Below are 15,555 nucleotides of genomic sequence, written 5' to 3'. Positions count from 1 at the left end.
ACAAAACTTCACTGAACCCGGCAGAGTTGTTTTAAACTACTACATAAAAAAAAAAACAAAGATCACAGCCAAATTAGCATGTGGTGAAAACAGTCCCAATAGTAATATCCTCAGACGTATTAGTTTAGATGTATTAAAGGGCCATATTGTGCCCCGGGGGCAGACTCGAAGAGCCCAGGCTGCGCTGTGACCCGGGGGGGGGGGGGGGTGTTGGTATGGGGGTAACTAGAGTCCACTGATCCGGTCCAGTTACGGGATTATGATGTTTAAACAGACTCAACAGTGACTGTTATTTAGAAAGCCCATTCTGGATATGAATATATGTTTAACCTTGTCAAAACTGAGAGATAGATAACTCTGGATAGATGGGGAGGGGGAGGGGGAGAGAGAGAGAGAGAGAGAGAGAGAGAGAGAGAGACAAACAGACAGACAGAGAAAGAGAGAGAGACAGACAGACAGACAGAGAGAGAGATGTAATTTGTTAAACACGCTAATATACAGATTGCTCCTTGGGATAAAGCCATTTGGCTACATTCACTATTATTTGTATTATTATTATCTTTTCTTAACTGCTTAAGTAACGTCAATAGTTATAATTGACGTATTATTATTATGTATAAATTATCTGGGACAGTATCAAGAGTAGAGAGAACAGAGAGTAGAGATCATGTAAAACCCCTGGTCACTAGACTTATGACTCGACCCACATAGCGTTGAATTAAACACCAGTTTACACTGAATAACTATCTCAGCTGTTTAGCTAGTTTAATATTATATATATAAAGTTTATAAACTTGTAGAGGGTGTTTTATTAACCCTTCGAAAAGTCCTGCAACAACAATAATTAACAAATAATCACGCGACGTAGCCGTCCAGCTAACTCAGTAATGACCGTTAACTGACCTGGCTGAGGTAAAACCTCTCAGGACGGAGATTAGCCAACAGAAGACCGCGCACAGCTCTTTTGTAGTTTTTTAGAGAGAGTAACGTTTTAATCCTAATTTACTGTGATACTACAACATTAAATATTTACTTCGAAGATAATCTCGTCTACGTTTGATTTTCTGTCAAAGACCGACGTTAGCTTAGCATAATCGCAGTCGCCTTCCCTGCTGGAGGCCCGGCTACCCCAAGTACCCGTCGCTGCAGAAGCAAAAGTCCAGGGGGTGGAGCTAGATCTATATGGTGTGATTTTTGTTTCAATAGTTCCACAAAAGCAAAAGTAAATCCAAGAGCAGAAAGTATATGTTATTAATGCAAAACAGAAAAAAATATATCAAAAGTATATATTTTTTATATAATTGGTTATTTGAAACTTATTTTCGTTTGCATTTTGACAAGTTTTTGGTTCCATTGTTTTTGTTTTTTTGGATTTTCCCAGTAAGGTCTTTTGCTTCTGGAATCTCTCTTTGCTTCTGCTTCGTTTTTTGCTTCTGACTTTTGGAACACATTTCACGTGTGGGAGGGTCTTAGATGAAGGCGTTCCTCTGCAATCTCCATTGGTCACTGATTCCGGACTGACACAGAGCTCTGAGACCGCCTCTGGGACCAAGCCACGCCCACCCCACCAGCTTCCCAGCATGTAAACTAAGTTTTACCATAAAAGTTTATACAAAGGTTATAATTAATTGCTAAATTGTCTGTAGACAGAGCCGGAGTGGCTAATCGGGAGATTCGGGAGGATTCCCGATGGGCCGGCTCATGTCAATCTCTAGTTTGGGCCGATTGGGAGGGAAAAATAATATTGGGCAGTATTTGGGCATATAACTCCCGGGCTGAAAAAGTGTCCCACTCCGGCCCTGTCTGTAGATATTGCAAATGTACATTGTATAATAACTACATTAAGCATGCTCACCAGCACGAGCTTTTTAAAATTTTAGTGAACTAGATGGAGAGAACATTGATGTGTGGAAGAAATATGAGTATTTGCAATATCTGGTATGGCGACGGACGGGGGGTGGGGGGCAGCTGGTGTACGAGAGGTGATGCCAAATATTGTAAAATCCATAATAGTAAAAAATACCAAAATTAAAGCCAAATACCAAAATTAAAGCAATACTGAAAAGTGGCCACCCTATATACAACCAGCTTTGTTCACTCACAGTTTTTCAGTGAAGAGAAGTGAACAATATTCATTGAACCATTGAACATAGAGATACTAAACATAATACATGTCAGACATGACATTCAGACACTGTCCGACTCAGAGATAAAAACAAAAAGATTTTAACTTGGAGGGGTGGGAGTAAGAAGAGTAGTCCATTGAAACGCAGAGTGCGGATTAGTTTCCTTCTCACTTTAGACCCGCGGGGACGCTAGCGAATGATCCAGGAGGAGCGAGTAACTAGTCGCTACTATTGTGAATGTAGCAAAACGGTGACAGAAGCTACAGCAGGCTAGCTTTAAACACGCTCTTCCCTGTTGACTTCTCTCACGGTAATGTCGCGCTGAAAAATATTGACCTGTCTTGTCAATATTTGGAGCCAGATCCGTAAACGCGAGCCGCTTTCGCCATTCCAGATGGCTCAGTCAAAACCATTACATCTTAATGAACCAATAAATAACATCAGCGGCAAAAATGAGTGTAAAATATACCAGGGTTCATCATTTAGAACTACAAAAAAATCTTGTTTCTTATTTTACTATCTACCTATTTTTCATAAGAGTTTGTTTTACCGCAAAATATGAAAACTTCAAAACGGCGAATTTCGCCGCAAGGTGACAGATTTTCATGCCTGCATCCAGTTCACTAAAATTTTAAAAAGCTCGCGCTGGTGAAGTGTGCTAAATATTAACCGCCATGCTTAATGTAGTTATTATACAGTGTACATTTGCAATATCTACAGACCATTTACCAATTAATTATAACCTTTGTATAAACTTTTATGGTAAAACTTAGTTTACATGCTACTGTGAAACAGAACCACCGCGTTCCGCCATGTTTGAAAACGCTGGGAAGCTGGTGGGGTGGGCGTGGCTTGGTCCCAGAGGCGGTCTCAGAGCTCTGTGTCAGTCCGGAATCAGTGACCAATGGAGATTGCAGAGGAACGCCTTCATCTAAGACCCTCCCACACGTGAAATGTGTTCCAAAAGTCAGAAGCAAAAAACGAAGCAGAAGCAAAGAGAGATTCCAGAAGCAAAAGACCTTACTGGGAAAATCCAAAAAAACAAAAACAATGGAACCAAAAACTTGTCAAAATGCAAACGAAAATAAGTTTCAAATAACCAATTATATAAAAAATATATACTTTTGATATATTTTTTTCTGTTTTGCATTCATAACATATACTTTCTGTTCTTGGATTTACTTTTGCTTTTGTGGAACTATTGAAACAAAAATCACTCCATAGATCTAGATCCAACTCCTCTCACCGTCCATAGTTTATTTTGGTCGGTCCAGGGGGCGGAGCTGCATCTAATCCAACTCCTCCTACGTGTCGCTTACGTTTTCCGACCAGGAAATATAAATCCAATAAATTAAATCTTAAGACTTTTACCGTTTAAAGATCAAAATGTTCTTTAAATGTTATTTAAATAACACAATACACGTTTTTTAAGTTTACAAGAAAACGTAAAATTGGACAGGAATAATGATTTGTGATTGCCAACATAATAAAGTACAGTACATTTCTTAAATATGTACTATTTCATTTTTTTACCTTCAATAAAAATAACTTTTTTCGTTAGGACGGTACACTTCAGGTGTGCACAATGGACAGTGGTATTTACTGCAACATGTAGTGCACTGCACAACTGAAAGCGTCTGTCCTTTTTTCAAAACCATGATATGCATCTATAGATGGATGGAAAAATATAAATAGCATGATATTAGTTGTTGTGAAGTTTTTCATTAAACTGGTTAATGAGAATCATGGCCGTTACATGCACGCACTACTGAATAACAATCCCCCTCGACGTGTCCATGCGGTACCGAACAGCACAACCATTACAAATTATAAGTAACTACAACAAACACTAATTAATTAAACTGTTTATGTCCAATATGAAGAACACAACATACATGAGTATTTAATACATCTGTATTCTGTTTAGCTAACCGCTCATCTTCTAACATCAGTTTTTACCGTCACTTACTTAGACACCTAGATTAGATAAACTTAACAGTCAGATTTTGTATGATCACCAAAGGAAACTAGTTACTAGCATTAGCAAGATGAAAATTGGTTTATTATGAACTTACTTTCACATTCGTGATTGTTCACAAATGAACGGCAAGTGAGTAAATAAGAATAGCAATGTAGGACGGCAACGGTGATTTGGAATGGCTGATCTGATACAACTCTGCGTAGTGCAATTACTTCAGACCAATGAAAACACGATGGTGGGAGGAGTTGGATCTAAGATCCAGCTCCACCCCCTGGACTTTTGCTTCTACAGCGACGGGTATCTCCGGCTACTAGCTATGGAGACCTGTGTGGTGTAGAGAGGTGTGGGGTTAGTCAGGGTTAACTCATGGCCCGGTGTTTGGTCCCGGTGACATCGAGTTATGGATCCTGTGCAGAAAAGAAACGATGTATTTGTAGATGAAGAGGAGGAAGAACGTTGTACAAAAGAGACTGAGGAAGTTCAGTCATGGTGTGGCACGTTGTGGCACTAATGTGACTCCGTTTTAGTGCAGTTTGGCCAGCTCTGCAGGTGGACAGAGGTGACCTGAGTTTGATTTAACTGGTGCCCTGCTCATGTTTTTACTGGGCTATACAAAACACGTATTTGCGTTTATCATAATTCCTGTAGTAAACATAGGTTAACATTGGACAAACTGCAATTCAGGAAGTAAATTAATCAGAGGGTTGACTGTTAGTAGACCTTTTCCATAACATAATGTCATAAAATCAGGGAAATCAGTGCCTTGATCTATTTGAATATTATTTGCATTGTGAATAAACTACTTGACTCAAATTTACAGCTGCGGAATTTTTTTTGCCTATGATATGGTGCTACTGTGTGCATTAGCCTAAGTGTTCATTCTATGTTGAACACATACACTGTGTCCCTCTTTAGGTATTCACTGGGGAATCAGCTGAGGACGGGGCTCTTAGGTCGGGACGCCTGTGTCCAAACAGATGTGTGTGAACTGCTGCTCATTAAACATCTCTCTGAGGAAACTGCAGAACTTGTAAAGGTTGGTACACAGTTTAAGAATATAAACCTAACTGCTAGCCTCTCTGAATATGCCTGGATATTTAACCCAACTTTCTTTTGATTTTTCATGTTTCATCTTTCTTTCTTTTTATTTATTTATTTATCTATTCATTCATTCATTCTTGGAAGGGAATTTCTTTATTGTCTGCAATATGATAACCACATCTACATTCACAGGTCAACAGATAAAATGACCGATTAATGCATACAGCAGGCCATTAGACAATGTGAAGAATTTCGGTGCACGTTAGAGGTGTTGTATACACGTTTTTAAATCACAGATCATACACCATGACAAGACTGAACACAGCAACAAGGTGCAGGGTTGTTATAAGTCTCTCGCAGGGAAATATTTAATAGCAGACTGAAGTTTCAAGATGGGCCGTACAAGAATCACAAAACAGGCTGAAATGTTGAAGACTGTAGACGCAGTGGTCGGCCCAAGGACAGTGTAGCAGATGAAACTCACACTTACTTCCTTTTGACATGGGAAGATGTCCAGCAGTCTCCAATAGCTCAGAACTGGCAGAAACCAGTGGAACTCAGATACGTCCACATACTGTTTGGAGAAATCTGTCCAGAAGTCTTCATTGAAGAATCGCAGCCATAAAAGTCAACATGGAAACAAAGCCAAGTGACTCAACTATACACTGTCTATCTGGGATTACATGACAAGAGAATAATCTGACAAAGCCCACAGCCAGAGAACTGTGGTCATTTCTTCAAGACATTTGGAGCCATTTGTATGTCATTAATTGACAAACTGTTAACACGTATATTTTTGAAACCATACTTTGCAGCATTTATTCACACCTGCTTAAAACGTTTGCACAGTAGTGTTTATCTCTGGTACCAGACTACTGTTGCCGTCCCAGCTAGATTTGAAGTGTTTATGAGTACACCTAACTAATCAGAAAACTCGCAGGTCTGAATTAGACCACACAACCGAATGAGAAGTCCCAAACCTTACAGCAGGAGTACGATGTGTTGCCTACAGCCCAGAGCATGGGCCCATATAACTTCCTGTTTTTGTTTCTGCGGAACTGGAAAGCTTTTAATCTACTTAACACATTAAAGCTTGTCAGTTGCGACCGGAAGCCATGACGCCTCCAGGCACAAGCTCACCCGGGATGCCAGCTCACCTCAGTGTGCAGACGATGCGGTGTTGATTGTCAGCCCGTTCCCTTCTTCTGCCCTGCACATTCATTCATGCTGCTGGCCTCTCATTCTGGCCGCGGATCCCTCTGTCTGCGGTCCTGAGTGGCTAGTCGGTGGGCTGCCCGGGGCTCCTGCTGAGAGGGCATATGGTGGCTTTGTGCCCAAAAACAGCGTCTGAGCTGGCCGGGTTCACCACTCCCCCTGCCCGCAGAGTTAAACAAATTGATTGGCAGGCTCGCTGCTGAATGAGGGCCCTCTCACACACACATAATGCCACATCTTTATGCTTGTATTTATGTTTAGGGAGAATTAAGCATGAATGTTGATGGTGATTGTTTTCTCTCTGTACAGGAATCTGGTGGTAAATTCAACTTTCTGCATTTGTGATTGCATGCGCTGTATTTTGGCATTATGTGCCCAGCTTAAATGAACCTTTCTTTTTCCTGCATTTTGAAAGTTTTTGTTGTTGTTCTTGCTAACATATTTTGTTTCCTCTAAGGAGATGGACTCTCTGAGGAAAGAGATGGCAGTGAAAGTGAAGTTTATCGAGGCTAAGTGTGAATCCAGGCTGCGGGACTAGGCGGAGACCTTCTACACGAGAATGAATTACAAAGTCAAAGCCTTTGAGATCCACCACAAAGAGGTTTGCTGCGCACACCGCCGCTGTTGCCATGTAACACGGCAATTATAAAGTCATTGGAAAGGGATTAATTACACGAGTCTGTATCTTCCTTATTGGCTCCATAAAGCATTGAATGTATATGAGTTTTTTATGAGATGTTTACCTGATGTTTGTCTTTACATTTAGAAAGTTAACGTCTTGCGTAATAGCTATCAACAGATGCAATAGAGGTAGTCAAAGTTTCCTATAAGGTATCTAAAAACGTTTTTGATTCTCACTACAACATTTATACAATTGTAATGAATTCTACCAAACATACGTTCATCCGAGCCTGTTCCACCGCACCGTGTTTTCCAAACGCAGGAGTGCCGCGTGAAGAAAGCCGAGGGTGTAGAGGTCGTAGAGGTCGTAGAGGTCGTCCCGAGCGAGGCGGGACGACTGCGGGACCTTTTAAATGAGCTGCAGGAGAAGGACTTCAAGATTGAATGTCTGAGTGAGCAGCTACGAGAGCATGAGGAGAAAACCTTGCTGCAGGTACTGCAATACGCAGACATTGACCTCACAGGAAACCATGCTGTGTTATTTTATCTGTCATATAGGGGTGGGCACATGTGGCCTAAAAGATTTTTACAGAAGTGTCACAATAAGAGATTCTCTACCAGGTATCTATTTTTAGATTTGAATTGCTCTGTTTTTAGTTTTTTGCTTCACCAATATGCTTTTACGTATTGTAAGTTAATAGTTAATAGTTTACTGCATGAATGCCATCAGTATGAATATCTCCTCTTAAATAGCCTAATTTGTTTTATTATTGACCTAGGAGCTTTGTAAGGACATTCTAATGGGCTACTTTCCACTAACTGAAAAGCCATCGAGAAAGCTGCTGGCTAAACGCTTTGTTGTGTTGTGCATGGAGAGATCAGTCTCTCGTCAGCCTGCTTTTGTCAATGGTGTTGCAAAACAACATGAATGAGTCATAAGGTGTCAAAGCGGGCCCTCTCACATGTCTGTATGACCTCTCGCGCTCAGCCTCTCTCATAGTCAGCACTGTCCAACCAGAGGCTGCTTGTGTAGGCAGATGGCAGGTTTGAGCAGCCACACAAAGCCTGCTGCCCTTCTGCGCGTAAGAGCTAAGAGCAGCTCGGCCGAGGAGCAGCTTTGTCCTCCGTGCTAATGAGCGCTCTCGCCGCCGCGTGGTTGATTACCTGTAGTTCCACCTCACGGCAGATGGTGGCAGCAGAGGTAAAGGAAGGAGAACCAGAGGGGGGTGGTGGGTGGGGTGATTGTGCATTATGAGGTCTATATTTCTGTTCTGATCTTGAAATGGAGCCGGAGGTCGTCAGGTGGCCGTCTGCGTGAACTGGGATGACCAGCAATGTCAGTAAGAGGAAGAGGAAGATGGTAGCAGGTGATGGTTTGGAGTGAGGAGATTGTGTCGGTGCCCACCCAACACGGGGGGATGTGTTCGACTGTAGCGGGACTACAGGCTCTGATGCCCAAGGTTAGCGGTCCGGGCCAGATACACATAATTCGTCATCTGTGTCCTGTACATCATCCCACCATCACAGTCAAAGAAACATGGCTTAAGCTTCACACACACACACACACATACACACACACACACACACGGCCTGAGGGGTTCGTCTGGAATAAACAACTGGTAGCCATATGCAGACTTGGTCTGCATCCGAGACGCCGGTCACGAACCCGAGCACATCTGTGTTCGCCAGCAGCACAGCAATAGAAAAAATATAATAAAACATTTGCGTGGAAGTGTGCAACGTGGCTGGGAATCACGGCGATGACAGTAAAATGTTGCAACGTCGGGGCCCTTTCACAGTCTACAGTCTGCTTTCTTTATGAATGGACCAAGAGAGAGACAGAGAGAGAGAGAGAGAAACAAGAGAAAAAAGAAGCAAAAAAAAAACGTCCCTTGAAGCTTTGAAAGCCTTTGAGCGGCTGTGCGGTCCTAAGTGTGACAGGCATGCAAAAGGCGCGTTAATGCGCCGGGCCTGAATGGCAGCACCGGGCCACGCTGGAGGACCCACTGTGCCGACATCACAGCCACCTCATGGACTCCATGCGGCTCCAGGGCCGCGCACTTCAGCCCTCTGACGGGTGACGTGATCCTGGTGACACTAGCGGCTCCTCTGCCCAGGGAGCGCACAAAGGCAACAAGCCCCCGCCCTCCGGAAACGGTGCTCCCGGAGAACCCCCCGGGGCTAGACGCTCCCCCCCCCCCCCAACCACCACCACAACCAGTGGCCCGCAAACCCACCCCCTACTCTTCCCATTGCCCCTGGCAGGCATGGCAAAGCTGTAGGCGGTTGCTTGCTAGGATTCGGAGGCCAGAATCGTGGGTGCAGAGGCTTCAGCTGCCCGCCTGAACTTCCTGAGTAAATTGACCTGAATGACAGAGGCACCCGAACAGTATGACACGCATTATTCCTGTCAATAAAAAATGTCCCCATGAATTATCGTCTTTGTATGTAATGTGCTTCTTTCTTTCTTTCCGGGCACAGAAGAAGCGAGAGAGAGAGAGAGAGAGAGAGAGAGAGAGAGAGAGAGAGAAAGAAAGTGCCCTCCTCTTGGCCCGTATTCTTCTCTTGTGTCTCTCTTTTTGTTATTCAGGGGGAAATGGCAGGAGGCAGAAAGTTGTCCGATGGCTTTGTCCGCGCCGAGTGCTCATATTTGCCACGCAGCTTGAGCGCTGTGTCTTTTGTTCGGCACAGTAAAGGCAATGTGGAGAAAAAAGACCTTTGGTGTCATTTTCCAGATCGGTTCTGGGGCCGCAGACGATCCGGAAAAAGCCTGGCTGAAGACGGAGAACGCCAGGCTCAAAGATGAAGTCCTCGCCTCACACCACCAAATGGAGCAAAAGCTCCGGTGTCTCGGGACCAGAGGCTGAAGCATCTGGGTAATCTTCAGTGTCACATGGAAATCTTGTGATTCATGTGATTGGTTATCTTCTATTGCTATTTAAATATTGCATTTTTTTTCCCTAAATAATAATTTAAAAAATTCAAGTATGTAGAGTATAGCTGCAGTATCGGACAGCTCAGGGGGAAGTATTTTTTGCAAAAATATTAATTTCCCTTTGTCCTTATCTTCACTTGTATCGAGAGGCTGTCTGTGATCAGAGTGCAATGTTTGAGGATACTTGTTACAGCATGACGGTGATCGTGCAGCGTGTGGTGCCTGTGAGAAGCCGGTAAACACACGGCAGGTGTCCTGTCAAGGGTCCTGGGCTTTATCTCTTATTAATGTTTGATCTTCACTCATTGCTTATGTAACTTTGGTAACCATCTGAATATTTTCCCCAGGGCATTTCGATTGCGTCCAAAACCAGCCGTCATACCAATAAGGCAATTAATAACAAACTACTTTCAAAGTTCTTTCCTTCAGTTTACTGTGTTGTTAGCGTTAATGAAATGTCCGATTCTTTTTATATAGTCCCATTGAAAAGCCAGAGAGTCATCGGTTAAAAGGCTTTGCATTGGCTGTGACTAACCATAAACATGCCGCAGTTTTCATGTGTGTAAATGGAAGGCCAAAAGGATCCGAGCAGACGTGCTGCAAACACACACTTGGCCCTTGAACCCAGCGGTCAGTGTTTGGTCAGTGCACATGTCAGGACCGGGGCCCCGGGTCAGGAGTCCTGTCAGCTGTCCCAGGGGCCATTCAGACCTGCTCTCAGCGGCCTATAGAGACAAAAGGACAGGGGACGTGTCCGTGCGTTCCAAAGCAGGCCTCTACCAGTCCCTGTCCTCCTGCCCTGTCTCAGAGTGAAACTAAGAGCAAACCTCTCTGTTTCTGTCCTGCTGCCCTCGTGTCAGCTTCGGATATTTCGCAGCTGCAGTTAAAGGTGGAAAAGGACGAGAAAACCCTGGAAAAGGTAATTAGCATCACGGCAGTCAGCGAAACACCTACAGATCATGCATTTCCACGTTTGTTATTCTTTTCACTTAACATGGATCTGTTTGGATCTGTTTCAGCTGGTGAGTGAAAATGGGCAACTCAAAGTACAAGTGAACCTGGAGAAAGCAAAAGGGAGAAAGAAGGTAAGCAGAAAGACCAGAGCGTAAGAAACCCATGATGCTGTAGGAAATGTGTCTACCACGCTGTAGATGGAGAGGTCTTTAGGATCGGCAGGCTGCCAGCTAGCGTCCCTCACACACCTTCCTAATCTGTATTGCCGCCCCCTCGGGACACCCAGCCCATTACCTGAAATGTTTGCCATGCGCTCTCATGGACAAATAAGGCAGCATATGTCAGGTTAAGGGCGAAGCGACTGTCCTTTCAGATTGCAGTGCTGTTGATTGTGCTCGTACTGGGGGCATGCCAGCAGTGTGCCAAACCTCTGCTACTGTCCAGCAACTGCTGGGTGGGAGAGACCGCGCTAAATCATTTTATTACCCAGCACCTTATCGAGCTTAACCCAGCAAGGGCGGTGGTGGTGAGAGTGAGGGGGGCAGAGCCTTTTGCTGACTGGCCCTGAGGACTGGAACAGCACTTGAGCGCGTTATTTACACCGTAGCTTATCTTTTACTGCTGCTGTAAAGATTGAGAGCGTGTGTGATCATGGTCGCGCGTGGTGTTAAGTGTGGCCTCTTGCCAGCGGTTAGATCGCCGTGGCATCTTGTAACGCCTTAGCCGGGGCAGACTGAGCAGAGCCCTGCTCGGAAGACTCTGCTCCGTCCTTCAGGGTCAGTGTTGGTCCCATAGCCCCTTTGATTATTGCCACATGTACTCGTCGATGCCCATTGTAACTACGTTCTTTGCAGATCTAAAAAAATTAATAAAGTAAACTAGCTCAAAATTAACTTAAGTGCTGATTAGCGAGCACAATATTGTGTCAAAGTGGGGGTGACCGCAAGGCTCCATGCGCGGCTGAGTGGATTTTGAGGCCTCACAATGACCGAAATTAAAATATGAACACGCAGTGCTGGGTGAATGAGCGCGATGTTCTGTATGGGGGCCTTTGAATGTGGCCACACAGAAGCCAGGAGGTTAAACGCCTCCCCCAGACCTGGCCAGGTTGCCAGGAGACAAGCGACAAGGGCCCTCTCTGCAATCTGCCGGGCGTTTGCTCAGCAATCAAACGCTTGTATTAACTGCAGCCTGGAGTGTCCAAGCCCTGATCAGCCTAGGAGTGCATCACCACGTGCTGCTGACACAACCCCTCATGGACGCTAGGGTCTAATTAACATGCTAGAAAAATCCTTATGGCACAGTTATGGAATAATGTAGCATGTGGAATAATATTGGCTGATTGGGGTTTGATGCCTCAGGGTTCCGATTGGGGGGGATATATCTGGTCCACTGGGTGGATCCACCAATCCCTTCACACTGCAATGATCATTTCTGTTTGGTAGCCACTGTTTCCACTTGCTGTCTCTTTCACCTCATCGGGCCCATGTTGTTTTGTAACATGGGTAATAATGCGTTTATACGGACATATGTGATCGGGAAAAGGAAGTTGTGAAATATAGTACCTTAAGAGTAGAAAAAAAACTCTGCAAATAAATGGCTAAAAGGGTTTCTTTTTCTCTGAAAGAAGATTCAACAATAACCATAAGTGCATTTCTGTTAGTTTAATGAGCAATGCAGGCGTCCAGGATGGCGTAGTAGATGGAGATCGGCAGTGTTCATCTTCTCTCTTCTGTTCCACACCCCTGGGAAGATGAGAACAGAGGTTAATGATGGGGAGCAGGTGGTGTCCAAAAAATCTCCTATGTGGAAGAGGGGAAAAAAACTCACTAATAAAGACATCCCCGATGTCAGTGGAGTCGCCAGTGAAAGGGATTACCCATATTTCCTGCAGAAGTTCAGAGCGTTACCTATTCAGGCTGGCGCACAATTTCTTGAATGGCCCTTTTGTGCCAAGCCTGACAAACCCAATGTTAAGGTCTACCGCCGAGATTATGCATAAAAATGTAAAAGCGAAAAAATGAAGTTTTCTTTTCCACATTATTTTTGGTGACTTTGATCAATGAAGCAGCAAATGTGTTGCGGTGGCCAGAGGGCTAGGGTGTGTGCGTGTGTGTGTGTGTGTGTGTGGGGGGGGGGGGGGGGGGGGGGGAAGTGAACTGCCCCTCCACTACATAAAGGACACTGCCCCTACAACAACCACCGCTGACCACGTGCGCTGTCACTGCTCTAGACAAGTATGTGTGTGTGTGTGTGTGCGTGCTGCGTGCGTGTTTGTGTGTGTGTGTGTGGGTGTGTGTGGTGTGTGTGCGTGCGTGCGTGCGTGTGTGTGTGTGCATGCCATGTATTGCTGGGGCAAACATTGCTGTAGCAAGATCAGGATGAAACTAAGTCATGAGAATTGAGTGCCTTAATATTTACTGGCATGGAGGGAGTTGAACCATCATATGTATAGAACACAAGGGTTTTATTGCATTTTATTGGAAACTTCAGAAGTGCTTGCAGCTAACATCATAATATTTGCCAGTTATGTAGAAAAGGTTCTAATAGATGCAGCAACTGACACAATATATGCATCTTGTGTTTCTGCCCAGTGGATGTCAACTCCAGATCACCACTACCTGCTGCTGAAAAAAGCAACTTCTTTGCCTTTTAAATTAGATCAGTTGTTTTTTTTTGTGTGTGTGTGTGTGTGTGTGTGTGTGTGTGTGTGTGTGTGTGTGTGTGTGTGGTGTGTGTGTGTGTGTATGTGTGTGTACTCTTCAGTGGGCCCTCAGTGTGGTTCTGGAGTGTGTGAGGTAACACTGCCTCTAGGCTATAGATATTCAGTGAGTCAGACCCACAGTTTTCTTCCCTGCCAGATAAGAAATAGAATTGCTATAATAAATTGGTGCTATTTTAGGTCTTGTCTGTAGGGTGTTATATAGTCAGGTGTATATAGACACTGGTAGCTATTCTAGGTCTTGTTTAGTTAAAGCCCTATATGGCAGCACAGTACAGCCTCCGCAGCTCACTGACATGTGGTCACACCCACGGCCCCCTGCAACCTCAGCCTGTCCACCCACTGGGTCCCTGCCCCCCCCCCCCCCCCCCCCCCCCCCCCGACATCGGTCGCACACATCTGGGAGCCCGCTTCAAGCCCTGCTGCAGACAGCTAACGAGCACTAGCACAGCTACGAGCACCATCGCAGCTACGAGCACAAGCGCAGCTACGAGCACCAGTGCAGCTACGAGCACTAGCACAGCTACGAGCACTAGCGCCAGCTACGAGCACCAGTGCAGCTACGAGCACTAGCACAGCTACGAGCACTAACGCAGCTACGAGCACCATCGCCGCTACTGAGCACAAGCGCAGCTACGAGCACCAGTGCAGCTACGAGCACTAGGCACAGCTACCGAGCACTAGCGCAGCTACGAGCACCATCGCAGCTACGAGCACTAGGACAGCTACGAGGCACTAGGACAGCTACGAGCACCATTGCAGCTACGAGCACTAGGACAGCTACGAGCACTAGTGCAGCTACGAGCACCATCGCAGCTATGAGCACTAGGACAGCTACGAGCCACACATCGACACCCTACGAGCACTAGCGCCAGCCTTACGCAGCACTAGGACATACGAGCACTAGCGCAGCTACGAGCACTAGCGCAGCTACGAGCACTAGCGCAGCTACGAGCACTAGGACAGCTACGAGCACTAGCGCAGCTACGAGCACTAGCGCAGCTACGAGCACTAGCGCAGCTACGAGCACTTCTGCGAGCTTTCACCTGCACTGTCATTGTGTGCCCGTCTCCTCTGCAGATGGTCGAGCTGAAGCAGGACGTGAAGAAAGAGACGGAGTCCATGGAGAACTCTTGCCAGCGGGAGGTGAGAGTCACGGCCGCGCACAATCACTGTGTGCAGGGCTTGACCTCTCGGGTTAGGGGCACGACGGCCGTCAGCACAGGCGTCCGATAGCCAAACAGAGGCCCAGGGGGAGAAATGTCCACACTCCGAAGCCTCTGCATATTGATCAGAGGTGTGAGGCCAGTTAAAATACAACCTGCAACCACACAGGACCTCATCCATCAACAACACTCACGAACCACCCCCCCCACACACACATATACACACACACACACACACACCTCTGATCCACCTCTGATCGGAGACACAATAGTGCAACCCTCCTATATGTCTGCAGCGTAAATGATTCATCCCACAAATTGCCCATTATTTCTGCTCAGATATCTCGGACAGAGAGATATCACTGATATATTTTCCTTTCCTTATCAAATTGTGCCCCTGACAAAATACAGTGTTATCTGTGAGCTTTGTTCCGCCTACGCTATCAGAATAGCAGACATTAGACATTCGTGGCCTCCCCTTCTGTCTGTCTCTCTCTCTCATGCTGTCTCTCTGACATTCATGAGTTGTCACATTACAGAAAAGCAGGATGGGGCTAGTGGGTAGTGGGTGGATCGCTCGGTCTATGTGGCCGCCACACAACCGGGCGGCGAAGGCGGCTACTCTAACCCTCTCCGTAGCACTGGGAGGGGCTGGAATGTGGCACGCAGCTGACCCAACACACCGACAGGCTGGGTGAGGGGCCGTGCTGAATAGGGGACTGGACAATAGTCTCTGTTTAAGTCCACTTCATAAAGGAGCTTCCGCACTGTAGTGGCCAGACATGACAGGACAG

The 15,555-nt window shown here is 45.5% G+C and overlaps 2 protein-coding genes across 2 annotated transcripts in view; one reads left to right on the top strand and one right to left on the bottom strand.

Annotated features, from left to right (window-relative positions):
- The window catches only part of LOC143483040 (sickle tail protein), a 61,179-nt gene extending 60,059 nt beyond the window's left edge, over positions 1-1,120 (bottom strand). The window contains exon 1 of the mRNA XM_076981717.1: positions 904-1,120. The gene's annotated coding sequence lies outside the window, so the exon portion shown is untranslated. The remainder of the gene's footprint in view (positions 1-903) is intronic.
- A 3,796-nt stretch (positions 1,121-4,916) lies between these two features.
- The window catches only part of c19h10orf67 (chromosome 19 C10orf67 homolog), a 15,741-nt gene continuing 5,102 nt past the window's right edge, over positions 4,917-15,555 (top strand). The window contains exons 1-7 of the mRNA XM_076981601.1: positions 4,917-5,143; positions 6,821-6,964; positions 7,130-7,194; positions 7,307-7,477; positions 9,720-10,838; positions 10,939-11,004; positions 14,676-14,741. The gene's annotated coding sequence lies outside the window, so the exon portion shown is untranslated. The remainder of the gene's footprint in view (positions 5,144-6,820; positions 6,965-7,129; positions 7,195-7,306; positions 7,478-9,719; positions 10,839-10,938; positions 11,005-14,675; positions 14,742-15,555) is intronic.

This window comes from Brachyhypopomus gauderio, chromosome 19 (assembly GCF_052324685.1).
Source record: "Brachyhypopomus gauderio isolate BG-103 chromosome 19, BGAUD_0.2, whole genome shotgun sequence".
In the NCBI taxonomy this organism is placed as follows: Eukaryota; Metazoa; Chordata; class Actinopteri; order Gymnotiformes; family Hypopomidae; genus Brachyhypopomus; species Brachyhypopomus gauderio.
Note: the sequence above shows the minus strand (reverse complement) of the source record. Positions and strands in the feature narration are given on the sequence as shown.